Source organism: Arachis ipaensis, chromosome B02 (assembly GCF_000816755.2).
Source record: "Arachis ipaensis cultivar K30076 chromosome B02, Araip1.1, whole genome shotgun sequence".
In the NCBI taxonomy this organism is placed as follows: domain Eukaryota; kingdom Viridiplantae; phylum Streptophyta; class Magnoliopsida; order Fabales; family Fabaceae; genus Arachis; species Arachis ipaensis.
Window position 1 is genome coordinate 77,302,007 of NC_029786.2, and position 6,247 is coordinate 77,308,253.

Here is a 6,247-nt window from a genome sequence, read left to right on the forward strand (position 1 = left end):
TATAATACAATAATAAAATTATTAGATAAAATACAAGTATAAATATTATTAATATTTTGATAATTAAAATAATATTTAATTTTTTAATTTTATTTTTTATGAATCATAATAACATGTATTTTTAATAACATTGTTACAAATAAATGATATTAAAAATTATAAATTGTTGAAAGAAAAAAGAAGTAATATGTAGACAATAAAGACACTATATAACTAGTTAATACAATTACACAAAAAATGATAAAACTAATGAATAAAATCACACAATCATCTAGGACATACATTTAGCAAATTAAAAAAAATAAAAATTATGGTCATCAACTAAATTCTAGTTATGCAAAAAATTAGCAAGAGCGGAGAGTGAGAAAGAGAAAGTGAAAGAGATATGAGATTATATGAGAAGAGATAAAAAAAATTATGAAATAAATATTAATTTATATAGTAAATATAAGAAGAGGTAATGAATATTGTTATGATGGGTAACCGGAGATTAGTGGACTGGGCTTGTAAAACTGGCCCAAATGTCAGGAGGAGATGGTCTCTAACTTGGTTTGTGCCTGGAGCCGCCATCCGACTTGTGTGTATGATGGAATGGGGGTGTGATGAGAGAACTTTTGCGTGGTCTAGAAATTTGCGGATAAATCCTCGTTGCAAGTATAGTTTCTAAACCTTCAAAAGTCCTTTCATACAAACGTTTTGGATGTCACAAGTAACAAACCCCTTTAAAAATTGTTAACCGAGTATTCAAACCTCGGGTCGTCTTCTCAAGGAATTGCGAGAAAGTATGTTCTTATTATTGGCTATAAAGGTTGTAATCGGGGTTTAGAAGATGAGAAGCAAGTAATTTAAATGACAAGTAAAGTAAATGGCAATTAAAACAAATAAATACTGTAAAACAGACTTTTGGCAAGGTAAGAGAAGTTGGAGGTCCAACGTAGTTATCTCTCTCAACTATAATGAAAGTTGAATCTAAACTCCACTTGGTCAATCTTCACTAAGGCAAAGGAAAGTCAAGGGACTAATTAATCTGGCCTTTGAATCCTATTTATTTCCTAAGAAAAGGTTGGGATTACTTAAGTTTAGCTCAATTAGCAAGATAACGATTATCAATTGTGTTGAGTTTAATAACTGTTGAGTTACTGAATTCTTAACCAGGACCAAAAAGGGGAAAAAGTAAAATTGCTGGAATAATAAAAATATCCTTAGATGGGAAGCAACGGTAACTTAAATCAAAGAGAACAATCATAAACTGAAAATACCTCAAATATTATTAATTCAAATAACAGTCTGTAACATGGAAGAAATTCATAAATCCAATGATCAATTCAAGTGCTGGAATAAATAAAAGTAAAAGGAAGCTAAAACAAAGAAACATAAAACCTGGATTGAGAGTCACTCTTAAAACAAGAAGAAATCCTAAATCCTAAGAGAGAGAGAGAGGAGAAGATCTCCCTCTCAACTAAATCTAAATCATTGAAAAATAAAATATGCGAGCTCCCTTGAATGGATGCATTCCCACACTTTATAACCTCTGGTCTATGCTGTCTGTACTTGGATCTGGGCCGAAAAGGGCTTCAGAAATCGCTATGAGCGTTTTCTGTAATTTCTGGTGCGTGGACTCTGTCACGCGTCCGCGTGGGTCATGCGGTCGCGTCATTTGGAGCTTTTCCTTGCCACGCGGTCGCGTCAGTCATGCGGCCGCGTCGCTGCTGATTCGTGCTTGGCACGCGATCGCGTCATCCATGCGATCGCATGGATACCAGTTTCCTTAAAGCTCCGTTTTGCTTTCTCCTTCCATTTTTGTATGTTTCCTTTTCCGTCCTTTGAGTCATTCTGCCTTAGAAAATCTGAAACTACTCAACACGCTAATCACAGCATCGAATGGAAATAAAGGTAATTAAATTAATTGATTTTAAAGCTTAGGAAACATGTTTTTCATTTACATCACATAATAAGGAAGGGAAAGTAAAATCATGCAATTAATGTGAATAAGTAGGTGAAGGATTGTATAAATCACTCAAATTAAGCACAAAAGAACTCACGAAATATGGGTTTATCAACCTCCCCACACTTAAACACTAGCATGTCCTCATGCTAAATCCAAGGTAAATAATTAAGGTTAAAGTGATGGAATGACATGCAATGCAACCTATTTTAAATTCAACTACCTAAATGAATGATGCATCATGCAACTCTAAATTATTCACTCATATATAAAGCTTACATGTAGTCAAGTTAATTCACTTTCTCAAGGAGTCATGTATATGTATAGCCAACCCTTAAATAATAAAGCATTTTAGCAAATGAGATGGGAAAGAAAATATTGTACAAGCTTGCAAAACAATTAGTAAATTTAAGCACAGATATATGTTGATGAGTTATTGAACCCTCACTGGATTTTGTGTTTACTCTCTAGTCACTCAGTATTTGTTGGGTTTATTCACTTTATTTTTCTTTTTATTCTTACTTTCTATAACTTTGTTCTTCATCTAACCAATCAACAATTATAGAATATAGTCATACCAAAAAGTCATGAGGTCTTTAATTGAGGTTGTAATGGGGCCAAGGTAAAGGTGAGGATTTATATATAGGGTTAAGTGAGCTAATAAGTGAATCCTTAATTAGATTAAGATCTCACCTAACATATTTAGCAAGATAAAACTTCTTTACCTATTCTCCCATATTATCCCACTTATTGTTACATGCTCATGTTTCACTTTTTATTTTTATCCCACGTGCATTGTTTTTATTTTGCATTGGGGAATTCTTTTTGTATCCCCTTTTATTCAAATGCTGAAAAATAACTCTTTCTCTCTCTCTTTTTTTTTAATGCACATGGTAATTGAATCACTTAGATTTTCTCATGAGCATGCTTCCCAAATTTAATTTATTTCTTTTAACTTTTCTACCTTTTGTTTCTATCATCCATGTTCCTAAAAGGTTTCCCACATTTAACTCTATTCATGATTTTCTATCTTAAGCTAACCAAGGATTCACTTGGGATTTTCTTTTGTTTTTCTGCTTAAGGCTAGTAATTTGGCTAAATAGAATAAAGGGGTTTTAAAAGGCTCAAGGGGGCTTAACAAGAGTGATGTAAAAGGTAGGCTAATTTGGGGTAAGTGAGCTGAAATCAAATGATGGCCTCAATCATTCTCTTGGTATGTATCTACATTCTATATCCTATAATTGGACATATAGATTAAAGCAAAGTAAAGAACATCAGAATAAAAAGAAATGAAACACACAGAAATGAAATTATGGTTTGAATGCAACCATACAATTAAGCTCAAGACTCACAGGCTGTGTGTTCTCTAACTCAAGCATCATATATCATTTATATCTTGTATGCAGGTTTAGTTAAAAATTCCTATTATTCTCATAAAAAATATATTTAGGGTAGCTTTTAAAGTTTTAATGTTCCTCCTTGATGAAATGTTGTCAGCTTAACTACATCATGTAATGCTATATATAAGGTTTGTGGATTTAAATCTGATATGTTCAATTTTATAGCTTACTTCCTTTTTATATTTTTTCTATTTAAACTATACTATCTTATGCTAAAAAGGGTAAACTATACTAATTAATCCACTAATAAATCAGAATTGCAAACTAAACTAAATAACTAAAATAAACTAAATGGCTAAAATATGAGCTAAAGATGCAAAATGCAGAAAATAGAGTAAAAGTACATAAAAGCAATGTATAAGTACTCAGAAAATAACAGTAAAAAAAAATACAGAAAAATATCCAAAATAAAAGAAAAAGTATGTAGTGGTTCACCAAAATAAACGCCAGAGATGGCGACCTCCCCACACTTAAAAGGAAGCATCGTCCCCGATGCTCAATCAAGCCGGGTGTGAAGGAGTGTCATCACTGGCAGGGATGGTAGCTGGAGTCTCAGTGGTGGTAGGCTGGGAGACTGGCTGCTGTGGAGGAGGTGCTGACTGGATCGGGATCTCAAGATCCGCAGCCTCAATCTGATGTGGGACCGCTGCCTGTGGTGCGGCTGGTGCTGCCTCCTGGGGATGGGTCTCTGCCTTGGGTGCATCCGCCTCCTCCTCAGATGCCTCGGATGGTGTGTCAGGCTCGGAGGAGATGTCACCGGATCGTATCATCAGCTTTAGGTGCTCATAGCGCCGCTTGTTGCGACGCTCCATCTGGTCAAGTCGTCGAAACAAGCGGTGCACCAGATGATAGACGGGCTCTGTGGCAGGTGGAGGTGCAGTGGTGGTGGTAGGGGTAGGTGGTGCAGCAGTGGAGGAAGAGGGTCCAGCAGACGGTGGAGATGACTTATCAGTAGCAGTGAATGGTGGTGGTCTGTGGCCCAAGGCTAAGAAGTTCCGGCTGTGCGGAATAATCTTCCTGCAATCCGCCGCTGGTGGTCTCTCATCGGCATCCTCCCATGGCACGTCAGCTCGACGGCCAAGCTGTGTAACCAGATACGGAAAAGGGAGGGTGCCTCAGACGTGGACCCTGGCCATATAGTGCCGAATGAAACGTGGCAGATAAAGGTCCTTACCCTCCAACACACACCAAAGGAGGGTGATTATAGCAGTCGGGATCTCCGTCTCGTGAGTGCTCGGCATCACATAATTACTCAAGATCTGATGCCATAACCGAGCCTCATCGTTTAAGTATGCTCTCTTGATCCCTCTAGGCATGGTAGTGTCCTGACCCATCTCCCAAGGAACTGTCGGGTCGAGAGCTATCCGTGCCTTCACGGCATCCCAATCAAACTGCATCTGACGCATGTCCTCCTCAGCCTTTGAATAACCATCAGGCTTATCGGACTTGGCTGGGAGCCGGAGAATGTCCTCTAAGGCCTCTTCAGTGACCAAAATTTGTTTTCCTCTCAGGTTCACTGCATCTAGGGTAGTGAGATAGTAGTTGCAGTAGAATTCTCGGACCCAAGATGCGTTGACCTCTGTCAGTGTTCTCTCCAGAAAGAACCAGCCCCTTTGCTTGATTTGCTCAGTGGTGTACTGCTGGAGGGCTGCTGGAATCTTCAGAGTTCGTTCCAGGTATAAATTTTTGGAGTTTGCAAAAGCCGGGTACTTTAGCTCACAGTACCGGTTTGCAAATTTTATAGGATCATTCGCAGGGAGCAGCTGGTCAGCTTTTTCCTGCTGTGTGAAGTTCTTCTCCCGCCATGAAGAATCGTGCATTAGAGCAATGATGGACTGGGAGGAATCTTCTCTCTTGCGCTTGCCAGTAGCCTTGCCTTTTCCTTTCCTTTGTGAGGCAGACATCCTGAAAAACAGAAAACCAGGAAATGGATAAAATAGGAAAGCAAATAGGCAATTAAACAAAGGAAACTCAAAGCGGCAAGGGAGAAATAGAATAAGGAAAATGAGTAAATGAAATGTGATTGAATTTATGTTAAATGGAAAAATAAGCAATATGCCATGGTGAGAAAGTTAGAGGGAAGTGAAAATAAGCAGAAAAGAGATCAAAAGGGTTAGTATGGTTAGAAATTGAAAAAGAAATTAGTAAATTAAAATTAGTGAGTTAGTAAAGTACGGGTTAAAGTAAGTGGCATAGAAAAATTCCATATAACAAGGATTCACAGGTAAGAATAGAAGTACTCATAATCGAACAAGGAAAACAGGGTGATGCTGATTCGAATAGAAATAAAGAAAGCAAAAATTGGAATCAGTGAATCACAAATACAGTTTATGAACCAGGAAATCAAAGAGGATAAGAAAGTCTGCCATAGCATTCATGAAATGGTTTGGGTAAAACAGAGTTCAAAAATGCCAAACCAAAACATGAATGAAAACAATTTACAAAAAAATTTGGGTAGCATTCCGGCTAAAATTGGATTGTCCCGGAAAATAAACAGCAATCATAGCAGTTCATATGAATTAAAAACTTGCTGCAGTTACCAGTAATGAATAGAAACAGGAAAATTTAGAGTAACAAGCAGCAATTGCAAGCAATCACAGCATATGAACGAGGTTACAGGAACAGCAGAATAGCAGTTATGATAAAACAGAAACAGGAACAGTGTAAGTAAACAAACCTAGATCCACTAACCACAGCCTAAGCTAGCTAACAACCTAAAAATTCCACTACAACATACATATCTATCTATCCTAATGATGAACAGAAACGGAAAAAAATTACAGAAAAACGACGAACGGATAAAAGGGGGTGCGTTTTGCGGAACTTGGTAGGCGGGAGGGGTGGAACGGGGAAGAAGGTGGCTGCAGCAGCGTCCGGCGCGGTGGCGGGCACGGTGTTGCGG

The 6,247-nt window shown here is 37.6% G+C and overlaps 1 long non-coding RNA gene across 1 annotated transcript in view; it reads left to right on the forward strand.

The window, feature by feature from the left end:
• Window positions 1-5,494, forward strand: part of LOC110268897 — a 10,361-nt gene extending 4,867 nt beyond the window's left edge. Inside the window, exon 3 of the long non-coding RNA XR_002357638.1 lies at window positions 5,484-5,494. This is a non-coding gene — a long non-coding RNA (uncharacterized LOC110268897). The remainder of the gene's footprint in view (window positions 1-5,483) is intronic.